This window comes from Montipora capricornis, chromosome 5 (genome assembly GCF_036669925.1).
Source record: "Montipora capricornis isolate CH-2021 chromosome 5, ASM3666992v2, whole genome shotgun sequence".
NCBI lineage: Eukaryota > Metazoa > Cnidaria > Anthozoa > Scleractinia > Acroporidae > Montipora > Montipora capricornis.
In genome coordinates, this window is record NC_090887.1 from 30,469,282 (window position 1) to 30,483,592 (window position 14,311).

Below are 14,311 nucleotides of genomic sequence, written 5' to 3' on the forward strand. Positions count from 1 at the left end.
GCGAATCACATAACTCATCAGCAAACTGACCAACGATATTACTGAACTGTCCGTTTGCGAAGCATAAAACACTGGCGAAACGACCGCAATTCTTTCTATGCATACTTGAATCGCCAAACGTTAAGTTTTACTAAGGTATCTTAGCTCCTTGTTTCGGTACCACGAAATGCGCAAGAGTTCGAATTATCTTTTATTTGCACATTTTTTTAACATTTGTGACAAATCACTTAAGTATAGCTAAACGTCTTAGCGGGCTAAATCCCGTGAACTTTACAATACAAAACCTCATGCCAGAGTGGCTAGATAACCTGTCGTTTTGCTACAACGTTAAGAATAAATTTACGACAATTTCTCGTTCGTAAGTTTGGCTGAAAATCATCTAGCTACCTTAGTGTAGCAAATCGACTGAACTCCCGCGTTAGTAAAACGACTTTATATTAAAACAAAAGGGGCTAAACTACAGAATACACGGCCACTTTTAACCATGCACCAAACGAGCCGGCTCGTTTGCTCTTTGCGTTGACGAAGCTAATTGCAGGCTCATACGCTCTTTATGTACATTGAGATGGCTCGTTTGCTCGGCAGTGGATCTCAGTGATGTGTGTTTCTATTTTCTCTACTTAAAAGATAAATATAAGCGTATGCAATTGTCGTTATAAAGAAGAAAAGAAAGCGTTCAACTCCATGTTATTTTCCCATCGTGTGTTTACCGTACATACATTTGACTTCACTGCCTAGTTACATAAACGTAAATAATCCTTATCAGTGTTCGGTTTGTTCATTCCCTTGAAACGAGCATTACAATTCGGATTGAGTAAATACTAAGGCCCGATCCAAACGCCGCTCCGCTCACGTGCCGAACCTAACTCAATAAAGTTCGACTAAAGAGCGACTTTGGAGCGACGGCTGATTCATACGCCCTACCTGGGTCGAACCAAACTGAAATCCATACAATGGTAAAGGGGTCTAGGAGTGTATTGTGGTAAGATTATAAATTATCACAATTTATGCGTAAGGTTCAGCACATCACAAGAACGCCGTGTGAATCAGCCGCCGCTCCAACGTCGCATAGTGCGACAGACCCTGCCGAACTTAACGTTGTTGGACGCTCCAAACCTAACCTGCCGAACCAAACTGATTCAAACGCCTCTCTTCTGCCGCTCTTAACTCATCAGTTAGGTTCGGCGCATGAATGGATCGGCGTTTGGAACGGGCCTAACCCTTCTCTCTCAACTGAAACAAGACACTCCTGCCGGTTTCGGACCGTTAGAAATAGTGATCTTAAGCAATGACGACGGCAACGCGAACGTCAAAAAACTGAATAGGCTTAACAACAAAAACAACTCTGCACGTGCACTACACCTTTTTGGTACATTTCTTTGTCGTCACACTGCACGACCAGGACGTGAAATTTGCTTTCTGTTTATTTAACTTGGCTGCAGTCTCCAAGAATTCAACTCCAGGAAATTTCAGCAAAAAAATTGACATTTAATAAAGCGAGTTGCAGTAATCAGGACGTTTAAAAAAAAAAACGAGAATTCATTGTAATACTGACATATTCGCTGCCGTGAAAGTCGTCGTTGCTAATGATCCCAATTTTATGACGTATGCAGCATTTTGCTGACAAACATCGACACTAATTGCTCAACTGTATCAAGATATCGGCTATTCTTTTTCTGAACGGGAGAGCGGACGACTGATTGTACCATCTGAGGGGTTTGCTTGACAAGAGGTCGTCGACTGGAAGCTGAAAAGAAAAGAAAATATAGGGGTTAATAGATAAGACATTACATCAAACTAAAAGCACAATACTTTCAAGACGAGTGATAAGATTTTTCAAACCTAGAATACAGCATACATTCAGCACAAATAACTCCCAAGGTGGACTTAAATCAACCCATTGCGCTGGAGTTAAAATTTTTGTTAGAACTATTTCAACTCCAAGAAGGAGTTATTTTCCTATGTGGCAGAGTTAAAATAACTCCATAGGAAGGGTTAAAATTACCCCAAGGTAATGAGAGTTATTTCAACTCCAGATTTGGAGTAAATATGGAGGTAAAACTACCCAAGAAAAGGAGTTATTCTCGACGTAAATTTTAACTCCACCTTTGGAATCTTACTTTATATGGAACGTATAAGAGAGAAATCCAGTTTAAATGGCATGATTGCTTTCAGTTATGAAAAACGAAAAACAAATCGACAAAAAAAAAAAAACCGGATGTCTTTTCAAGTCTGCTGCTTTTGACAGAGGAGTTCGTAACCCACAACCAACCAACTTCCAGGTTATGACGTCATTCACGTAAAACAATTGAAATACCAACGATTTTTGTAACTGGAATAAACTGAAGCGAAAGTGAGCTGCAAAAATACCTAATAACGAAATAAACGCTGGTTACCTGTTGATGACACTCGAAATCCTTACCTTGCGTTTCAAGAACTGTTCAAAAAAACATCAAAAGAAACACACCACAGTCGTAGCCGTTTTCTTGCTGTGGTACCTAGGACAACAAATTGTAATAGATCAATTTACTCAGTTTAATTATCTAATGAAATACAATTTCTTTATATTTATAATTCTATAAAGGCGGCCGATGAAAACTCGAGTGTTCTCCGCGAAACGACACCGAATCAAGGGTTTGAGGCCTCAAGAAGGTTATAATGGTGCGAAAAAGAAAGGACAAAGAAGAGAGAACCAAGGAGAAACAAGGACTATGCAACCTTTTGTTTTTCTATTAGCAACGTTTGAGATGCAAGGATGATCTCAGCGGAGCCGTTTTCAAAAATCTCGAATGATAAATATATCAACTATCAACGTGGAATAGAAATCCAGTCATAAGCTCACCTTAGGGTAAAAAACTGGCATTGATTTGTCACTAAATTCAGGGACTCTCGTATCCACAGTTCCTCTCGTTACTGACCACTCGCATCTAATAAAACTTTAAATAATACAAACAAAGTCAACTCTTGGAATACAGTAACAAATGATACATGTAAAATGCATCATCTGCATTGTGCTCTACCGAGCATCAACTCCTGACCTAAGTAATATACAGGAAGCAATTGTAATCTTACAAAAATCATACAGGGCAGCACGGTAATTGACGCACCTACGAAAACTTCGGCAGCCAATTTAAGAACATTCCTTTTGCTATTTTTCCATTTCTCGTCTGTCTAATTATTTTAACAGAAAGTCAAAGAGTACAGCAGTTTCAAGGAAAGTTAAGAAAGTATTAGCTTAGGAAACTTAATGACGTATAACGAATATTGATCGTGTCTCTGTATTACCAGGAGCTACTGAGCAAACTTAATTCTAGTGATCTGTTTGGTATTAGGTGCCAAGACATGATGAAAACAGTTTTTAAGGCAATTCAGTTTGAAACGATGCCGAAGTACATACTTGGTCTTTTTCAAATGAGGAATACTGAACGCAACCTACGGGGATCAAGGAAATTTGTTATCCCATACGTTAACACAACCACTTATGGTCTACATTCCTTCAGATGTATACACTTCTGCAAACATGTGGAACTAACAGAGGACCTGAGGTCATTAACGCCTTGAACGAGTTCAGAACTAAAATATGCCAAATTTCGTTCGAACATCAATGTAGTTTTTATTTATGTAAATAGTAGTTTAATGTACTGTATATAATATATGATTTTATTTATTTATTTTTTCTCGGACAAATTAGCTATACAGCTACTCTTGTAAATCCGAGGTGAAATAAAGGTGATGTTGTTGTTGTTGATGTTGTTGTGTATTCTTCGTTTGGAGTAAAATTGTGTCACCATAAATAAAAAGTAGCTTTGAACAGAATTTACATCTTGACTTTCGATTTACAAGTTAAACTTACCTTCGAATTAGCTCAGCTTCCCGCTCTCTCGAAGATGGAGTACAGTATAAACTGTCCTCGGAACCCCAAACAATAGAATCAATCATAAATATGGGTACCCTAAAACCGACGATGCGAAAGTCAGAATGTGTAAAATATGACCTACACGGACGGTGTAGTAGGGATACAAATTGTGTGATCACTGGTAATACATAGCCATCAAATACATTACCACCACCAAGAATAGGTCTCAAACACATGAATTCTTCGAAAGACTATTCTTACCGTTCACTATGCAGTAATGGGAGGTTGTAAACCAAAGCCAGGAACCAGTGACCACTAAAAATATCAAAATAAAACCTTGGAATTACAATACGCAATTTACTAATGTGACCAGAGCTACTCAGACGAGTACGAATAGAACATGTAGGTGTAAACCATTTGAACCAAATATTAACCAAGGAGCGACAAACCTGAGATAAGTAAAAACCTTTTAGTAATGACATGGTGTCCACTAGATCTCACTTCAAACTGGTCTGTTATATAATTTACAGAAAAGGGCGAGGGGCTGATCAAAAAGACCTCTTTAAAGGGAGAATTTGATGTCTCTGCACATAGGCAAACTGTCACTTCAGCCCATTTAATTCCATTGTTATTGAAACAATGGAAAGAAATGATACAGGACATGGATACAATGCCATTGAAGTGGAACTACTCGTTGGAATTACTTTTGCAATCATTTCCTTTGTTTTATAACCTACTGCATGCGAATAGATAACTTGTGCGTTGAATAAAATGTTAAACCCGTACAATAAATACGATAATCAAAACTAAATTTGATATTTTCTGTGTAAACCCGCAGTACATGTATCTTCTACCAAATTTGGGTCTGAGTAATTCAGTGTATGTGCTTTAATACTTTCTGTGATTAATGAACATCATCTGGTTCAGAAAGAAAGTGTAAAATTTAAAACTGCTAGCGCCAAAGCTTGGACATGCGCAAAACTGTGAAACTGCCCCTTTAAAAAACAGGATTTTCTGGGATTAAACGAGAATTTCCGTGATATCCTTTTTCCACGGGATCAATCACTTTTACAGTCTTGTGTGGTCAAAATCCTATCACTGTTGGTTCACCAAACAATTAAACAACAAAAATACTATAATACAAAAAAATAGACACGCAAGCTTGCAAGAATCACAAACCTTCTACACACTGGAATAAAAACGAAATCCATTTTAAAAAGGTCAACTTTCCTTGTGAATGAGCAAGCCCTCTCATGTCGCTCTTCAGCACTAAAAACATGTCACGGGAGAAGAAGAGTTAGATTTAGCTATACCAGTAACCCTAGGATGCCATGTAAAATAAAATAAAATATTGAAGGAAACCACGGAGGAAGGGGGGGGGGGGGGGATACTACCATATATAAGCTATAAAGGCATGTGCCGCCCCTAAGGGTATGGTTTTTGAGCCATTATGGTCCGAAAACGGGTACAGATTTGACCATCATGGTCTGAAATTGGGTATGGTTTTTAAAGGAACCAAGATCGACTGGAGAACCAAGCGGCACACCCCCAACAAGAATTCCGAGAAGTACCCTTTTGTGAATTCCACCTTATTTGATGCACGTCAATATGTTTATTGATTTACATATATAAGCACAGATTTAAAAAAGAAATTTTTTCACGAACTTGCCTACATGTACAAACATGTAATTACTGATTTAATAAAAACAGATTATTCCTGTCACAAAATGTTTCCTCAGTCATATGAACTAGACTCCCCATATAAAATACACTGTACTGTTTTTAGCAATTATATTAAACAGCAAAGACATTCATTTCATTGTCCCCAGATGGCGAAAATTATGCAGGCGTTTCAGTACCTGGGTAGCACATTTGTGGTCACCATTCTTTATTCCCTCAGACAGTTTTGTAAAGAAGAATGAACTAAACACGTGGCTCTTTTTAACTTCCTGGTCCATTGCATAGATGGCATACCTTTGAAAAAAATGAAGGGAAAGAAAACATTGCTTGTAAACAAAGTAAACAGCTCTAGCTTGAGAAATTTAAAGCCCCCACATGTCATCAAATTTATCAACTTCAATGCTACTTACATCATAGAAAAATCAACAATTGAATCGTTGATTTCCTGTCCATCATCCAAGGTGTCCATATCCATTTGCAGAACAGTAACTTTTGCCATGGATGGTCGTGGTGGGAACACAGCCACGATACTAGAAAAACCAACAACAAAAAGTAAAAAGATTGAACAGAACTTCGTTGTTACACTGAACAAAGCCTTACACATGTAGCATGAAATCATTCAATTTAAGTTAACTGCTCTATATTTGAAAGCGGTTTAACTGGATATGTACGTGTAGCTCGCCTCAAGGAATCCATTCCAATAGCTGAAAAATAAATCTTTAACAAACCTGTCCTGATGAGTCAGATTGTTTGGTGGTATGTCATCAGCATCCAACACATCCAAGTCACTGTTAGGATCTGCAAATTTATAATACACATGGATATCTTAAAATATATGTTCAACTCTGTGCATTATTTGTCAGACTAAACAAAAGGACAAGAACAACTGAGTTTGACCATCACAGTGAACCATGTGTTTCATATACTCAATACTTACAATGTATCTACAGTATAAAGCTCACACAATTAAAAAAACCACTGTGACATATCAGGCCAAGCTACAAGCCGAAAATTAGTCAGTTCAACGATTTTATATGAAGAATTAGCATCAGTTTGCGTTCAAATTTTGCGTGATTTACCTCGCTCAGGTTACAAACATTTTTTTGCCATTTTCAGAGGGAAGCGTTCCGAGCTCGAGCACAAACCTTTATGCAGAAAACGAATAATAGCAATAGTTGAAGAATATGAAGCATAAAAGTCACGAAGTCAAAAGAATTACATACCATGTACATTTTTATCGCGTTAAGTATCACCCATTTTCCGCCGGCATGTTATGCGTACTTTGAGGATGTTTTATAAGGCGCTTTGAAAATCACAATTTTAACATGTCCATAAAAAGTATCTAGATAGGAATGGAAGAGAATGGTTGTTCTTATTTTGTGTTAAGTTTGGTGCCAATTGAATTCATTTTAAGTCTTCGCCGTTGCTTGGCGTCGGAGCAAATTTTGGACAATTTGTCACACAGAAAACCACACTTTAACTGCGTTTTCAAATTGTCGCAAATTAAAAAAAAAAATAGAAAATCGCTGGAACTTGTAAATATGATTTTTGAATCACATAATGCTGGCTCACACAATGAATGTAATAATTATTTGTGTCGACATATTTTCCCACATTACTTTTACTATCTATTGGAGTGGATCTCAGACAACTCTATAACATAACAGTAGAAGATCTGATCTCGTGTCCACTATAACATGCAAAGGAGCCTTTTTTCATAAAATGTCTTGTGGCATATTTTCACCGCCTAATTTTTAGAGCTAAGTAAATTCTGCCAAATGCAGTGTTTTCACAACCCCTTGAAAAGGATAAAAGGTATCCTGTTCATCTCCCTCGTCTTCCTCTTCCACCTCTTCATCATCATCCCCGTAGATTATGATCATCATCAACATTATCCACATCAGATAACTCATGATGATCGTCATCAGCATCATTATCAGAGTATCCATCATCTTCAGCAATATTGTTGCTGCGAAGATCGGTACATTTAATTCCCGCTTCGCGACGTTCATATCGACTACTGGAACCTTGCTTCTTAATTAGATGGAGGATTGCATTGGTCTTTAACATTGGAAGTAAGTGTCTTAGGCTAGTACAGCAAGCAGAGTAATTTCTCAATTCCGGCAGCGGTCTTTCCTGTGGGTTGCGTGATATTACCCAGATCTGCAAGTGCGGTTACACTAGTCTCATCAGCTTCTGGGAATGCTTTCCAACACAATAGCTTCTGAAAGAGACAAATGATCCTCGCGATTATCTGGAAAATTGAAGCAATTGTCTCATGTTGACAATTCAGGTGGCTCCAACTGCATTCGAGCCCATGACCTGGGCGATGCTAATTTAATGCTCTACCTCTCCGCCAGTATATCGATTTTGATGTTGACTGAGCCGAGAGTAATTAGCGCCGGTGTTGCGTGTTGCACGTTCTTAGGTGTGCAGTTAGTCCAGCCTTGGATCTACGCAAGCAGTTTGACCTAGTGCACTTTACGGAAAGCAGTTGTTGTAGTAGACCATCACCGCCATGTTTTATGACTTCAGCTGGTATGCCATCTAGACCAGGCGCTTTACCAATGTTAGCAGCTTTTACAGCTTTCTTTAGTTCTTCCATGGTAATTGGATCATTCAAATGCACAATTGTCTCTCGTGCAGTTAGGTGGTCATTTGCATCATTGTCTACGTTGCCTTCTTGATTCAGCAGTTGGTAAAATGCTCTTTCCATCTGTCTGACATTTCTTTCATGTCTGTAAATAGCTCAGTTCAATCTGCATTCTTAACCGGGGCAACAGTGTTCGTTTTGGGCCGTACACAGCTTTAAGGTAATTCCCTTGAAAATGACGTCCTATCCAGATTTTTGTCAAACTTGGCAAAGTTGATACTTATATGCACAGGATATTTTAAATATGCAGGAAATAGATGGGGTCACCCTGCTTGTTTTCGCGCTGCATGCCCTTTATTTTAAGTTCTCTTTTATTTTTTCGGAATTACACGAGAAGCATTTGAAACTTGATCAACTGGAACTCGATATTACTGAAAACTTGAGCCTACTTGTTTGTCTGGGACAAACTCTTTCAGTAAAGTGATTTCAAATTGCTCGAGCTTGCAAAAAAATGTAAGCGAATTGGGCCGCAATATCATCACCTCACACTTAGTGTCTGGCTCCACATGCAGTTTTCACTTCATTTATATATAAATACTACAACTTCTACTGTCCAACTTTTTTTTCCTTAAAATATGTTTTCCGTGTACCTATTACAATTGCATAACATCATTAAAAGAGGGGCTCACCGCGCTCGTTAAGGAGAATAGCAAATTCCTTGACAGATTCAGCTCGGTGTCAGTCAAAATCCGAAATTTTATCAATGTGCGCGAGCTTATGCTCGCGCCAATGTTCTATCAAAGGCGCTCCAAAGTAGGGGGATCTGGGGGCATGCTCCACCTGAAAAGTTTGAAATTTAAGGTCTCGGGAATGCCATTTCCGACTATTTTTGAGAGACATTTCAATAAATAAATACGAAGGAAAATGCAGTAGTTTGTTGTTTATTTTACCTATATGTCGAGTTTTCTCTGCAGCAAGCTACAACACAAGCAGAAGGTTTACAGAGGGCAAGACGTCGAAAACTATTATAATATCATCATCATCATAGTCATATTTCACTAAAAAATAACCGGGAACTGGGGAACTGGTGAAAAGACTGACACTGTGTGGGGGCCTCGAAGGGTAGAGGTTTTTTTTTTTTCTTTGCTTTCGTCCACTACTACGTTTCTTGTCGTTAAGGCTTGGCTAAAAGGGTCCAACATGTTAGTGCAACATCATCCAACATATTTGAATCCAACATGTTGCACCAGGAGCCCATCTGGAGCGTGCAACTTCCATACAGCGTCTGTGAAACGGCATTTTCAGAAGTAGGTTTATTTTTAGACTAGCCCTTCCCGCGAATTAGGTCAAAAAACAAAGACAGTTCCGGTTCGGTGACCCTATGACGTCAGCTTAATTTCTTGTAATTGGTCATCGGGCTCCTGTGGGAGTCTCATTCGCGGGAAATTCAATCTAAAAATAAATCGGTCTGTGAAAACGCCGTTACACGAACACAGTAGAGTTGTAGGCTCCGGGTCATGGGTTCCTGGTTGCACTCGTTTGACCACCATGTTGCAGTTTTTCTTTTTTTTTTCCTTTCATGTTTCCCTATATTTCTTTGAGTCGAAATGGAAAACTGAAAACAGAAAAATTAAATTTGTTTTATCTTTAAGGTCTGTACTAGTCAGTCTGCTCGTTTTCAGTAACCTCCTGTTCTAGGACGCCAGCTAAACCAACAATAAACTGATTAAGTTGACCTGAGCTAGATTTGTGCTTTTTTGCCGAGGGCTCCCCTTCAGCTTGGCCGTTCTCTTCGCCCACGTCGTCTTCGACCTCTCTCTCTCCCCAGACTCCTCTCTCTCAAGGAGGCATCGTAAGCTGTTTTAGGTCGTTAACAACGGGCGTTAAACTATTGACAACATGCGTCAGCTGATTAATCTTGTGGGTGAGCTCGTCGACTACCTTCGGTCCCATTGTCAAGTCCTCATTGACGACTGTTGTTGTTGCTCCTCTTTGCGGACCCTTTGTCACTCTTACAACTTAGGCTTCCCTCGCAAACCAGTTAAAGGGGAGCAGGGCTTGCGTAGTGTTGAGAGCACTCGCCTACCACCAAGGTGGCCCGGGTTTGATTCACAGACTCACTTTGTTTGAATCACTTAATAAGTTGCCTTGTAGCTGTTTAAGTCTTTCAACTCTTCAATGAATTTGTATTTGGACTTTGGCCTTTAACTAAATGTCATTCCACTACATTTTATTTTCTTATTTGGGACAACCTAACCTTTTATTTGACCTTGCGTGGCGGCCCTATTTTTGTGATGAATTTAATTAATAATAACAATAATAAACAAGTTGATTGCTACTGACACAAACAGTCGTCACTTTTCAAGTAATGGAAATAGCAAGATATCGAAGGAATTGTAGATTAGCCGGTGCGTTCCAATAATAGTTTTATTTATGTCCGTATTTCTCCCCGGTCTTAATAATTAATGAAAGTTGTGCACTTTCGGAGTGATCTCACTAGTTTGCTGAGACATCGAAATCCGGAAAAAAGATAACTACAAAAATGTTGGCGTTATTTGGCCACCCGCGTGGCTATTCATTATGTCATCAACGAAATCTATAAAAACCGCAGTGAATTGAATCCATGTTCAGCATACGTGGAGTCAAAATAGTGCCTACACCCAGGGATTCTGATGTTTCACGATAAAAGTTGATAGGGAATTGCGCGAGAAATTACGCGATTTTTCTTTTGATCTTATTTTACCTTAGCCTCCCACGCAAACGTTCTTACGGGTTCGTCACGCAGTCATTCCTCCCCTACGAACGAACGCTCGTGGGGGAGGAATGATTGCGTGACGAATTTCGTGGGAGGCTAATTTTACCTAGTCACATGTAATTATATCTAATTTTATACGTGTATTGAGCGGCTAATAAGTCCATCTTAATTTTAATGGGAAATTAAATTATTAAAATGCAGTTGCTCAAGTAGTAAGTATTAGATCAGAAAATGTGGAGGGTGTTTTCTCAGACTCCAGGCATTTCATTTAAAAATAGACCATTTCACATCCTCTTTTCCATTGTGGTTACGTGTCTTTGTATAAAAATCAAATTCGCACTCAGTGGATGAGTCTATCGGAGACAAAAGTTATCATGCCCCTCCCTTTAATTATCTTTCTGGAATCTGCTAAAATGTAGCAGACACCTGACGAGCCGCAACCGGGATACTTTCTCGAGTAAGGAAGAGAGAGGACCCTGGAAACGAGTTTGACCATTTTACAGTTGTGTGCAAAGTAACCTGACCTTTGAATGAAAGTGAGGCTGGAGTTGACCTTGTTTTGATAAAAACTTCACTGCTCTTCTTATGCTAATTAGTACAAACTAGCATGAGAACAACAGGAGACAGTGTGAGGACAGGCAATAATTTTCTTAGTCTTTAAACGATTTTTAAGGCTTTTCTCCCCCTTGCACCTGCTTCCTGTAAAAATAGATATATTTACCGGCCAAGGGCCAAGGATGGTCCAGAAAAGAAAAAAAAGGTGCCCTGAGGGCCGTAGTCGAGACCTCGGACACAATTTTTTTTCTCACATACATTTTTCTAAAGGGTTTGAATTGGGTACAACATTGAGTTAGCCATCTTGGTTTGTTGTTTAATTTCCCGCAAAACTAGGTTTAGAAATAGACACCTTTCTATCGTTGATGGGGAGTAGGCCAATTTGGATAAATCTTACACTTGGGCGTTGGATTCTTGGTAAGACCGTAATCAGCGAGTACTCGGAATGAGCCTTTATAAAACCTAAATCGGAATGAATATCACTGTTCTCGTTTAATTCGAATTTCTGAAAATAATTTGAAAGGTAGAATTAAGATGAATTAGTTCTACGGTAACGTAGGTTTGAAGAAAGTTTTTTTTACTTTTATTTCTAGATATCTCTATGGCAATAGAATAACTCAACTCCCAGAAACGATGTTCTCAGGACTCGCAAGTCTACAAGAGCTGTAAGTTTATACCACCACATAAACTGTGACTAAATTATATAGCTATGCTCCTGGGCACTCCACAGGGTTTGTTTGAGATACTTTATAAGTGACTCACATCTGTTTAAATGAAATCTCAAATCTCAATAGTAATTGCTGACTCTTTGAAGAATGAATTCGTAATTTGTAGGTTCGAGTAATGATTTTATATTTGTCTCAAACAGTACTTTTCCGAATTTTAAACTAGGCTCGATTACCAGCCGCTGTTTCGGGAAATGAGCCAGCGCTCACTCCCGAAATCTCAGCTGGACGCGTGAGGTGAGCCATTGTTAATCTCCGCCAATCAGAAACTCGCCTGCACAAATCCGTCTGGCATAAATTATACGTCTTGGCTGCGAAGGTATTCTTTGACCCGGCCTGTTCGAGGTTTACAGTGCTTTTAAGGTAGGAAACATCCAAGATTGCGACAACGAAAAGTGTTCGAGAAGCTGGAGAATGGGAACTGTGTCGTTTTCTACGGCCTGAGTTCGCAAACTTCACTGATTTTCCAGTTGGCGCCAAGGTCAAAATACGGCTTTCAAATCCATTTCTATTGCAATTTTCTCCTCATACTTCGCTAATGTAAGAGCAAGTAAAATTCCTCAAGATCAATTGAAATTACTGCTGAGTTTATTGGTGGCAAAACGAGGGGGCCGATGAGGTCGACCGAGAGCTGAAGCCGCCGAAGATTTTTTTGATCATTCGCCGGTTGAATTCAAGCTCACATTGATCATTCTGGTCATTTAACCACAAACTCAAGCTCGTATCATCTGGAAACTTCGCACAGACGTTTTAAGCATTGTCATATAATTTCTGTTTTCTTAAAAACAGTGTTTTTGGGATGTCTAATGCTATTTCCCCGCAACTATTGACTTCGCATAAATTATATTTTGAATTTACGTCACAGACACAATCTATCGCTCACGCGTCCAGCCGTCTCTTCTCGGGGAGGATACCCGAACTCGAGTGAGCGGCGGAAATCGAGCCTAATTTTAGACCTCTCAGATTATCGAGAATGTCAACTGATTTCGAACGCTACGTGAGAACTCTTCACACGATTTTTTTTTTTGATGAAACGTTCGGGGGAATTTTCTTAATCAATGCTCGAGAATAACTTTATTTCTATAAACTGCATTTGGTTATGAAAAAACTTCATTTTTCTGTGAGAAAAGTTTACCATATCCGGAGTGTTCTTGATTTCATATTATTATCATTATCATTATGATTATCATCATCATCATTATTATTATTATTATTATTATTATTATTATTATTATCGTCATTATTATTTTTCCTTTTGTTGTCTTCAAAACTAGCAAACTGTCCTGTATTTTCTTTTTGATTTGAGGTTCCACCTACTTTTACTTAGTTTTGCAGAAGGTTTCTTATACATTACATCCTATGCTTTCATGTTATTGACCAACTAAAGCGTGAGGTCAAGATGGCTGGATATCCGCCAAGTTCTTTTTTGCGTGTTCATAGACCGAGAACGAGCCATCTTGACTGGACAAGCTTGGTCAGTAAAGGATTAAATGGGATAAAACACCAAAAAATGATCTTTGATCTTGCGGAACCAAGCGAGAAATCCCGAGCTGGCAAGAAAGCTCCATCTTGCCCGCCAATCATATCACAGGATTTGGTTCATCTTGCCTGCTCACGGAGCGAGTCATATAATACGTCTTTATATCAATAAAATAACTCAACTCCCTGAAAAGGTGTTCTCATGACTGACATGCCTTTACGATCTGTAAGTTTATTGCTCCAAATAAACTGTCACAAAGATACAAAGAGATGCACCTGGTCGCTGCTTAGAGATTTGTATGAGTCACTTAATAATTCGCTCATAGCTGTTTAAATTAAATCTCAACAGTAACTGATAACTCTTACAACTCTTCATTGAATTTGTATTTGGACTTTGGCCTTCAATTAAATATCATTCCACTAAATTTTTATTATTATTATTTTTTTATGTTTATTTTGGTACAACTTAACCTCTTATTTGACCTTGGGTGGCATCTCTATTTTCGTAATGAAGAAGGACACTTAATTTTATTATAACAACAATAATAAACAAGTTGATCGGTACTGACACCATCAGTCGTCACTTTTCAAGTATTGGAAATGGAAATATATCGAAGGAATTCTTGATTAGCCGGTACGTTCCAGTAATGGTTTTATTTATGTCGGTA

General features: G+C 38.7%; 1 pseudogene; it reads right to left on the reverse strand.

The window, feature by feature from the left end:
* Positions 1-991: 991 nt before the first annotated feature.
* LOC138048918 (sentrin-specific protease 7-like) lies at positions 992-6,451 on the reverse strand (annotated as a pseudogene).
* Between the last annotated feature and the right edge of the window lie 7,860 nt (positions 6,452-14,311).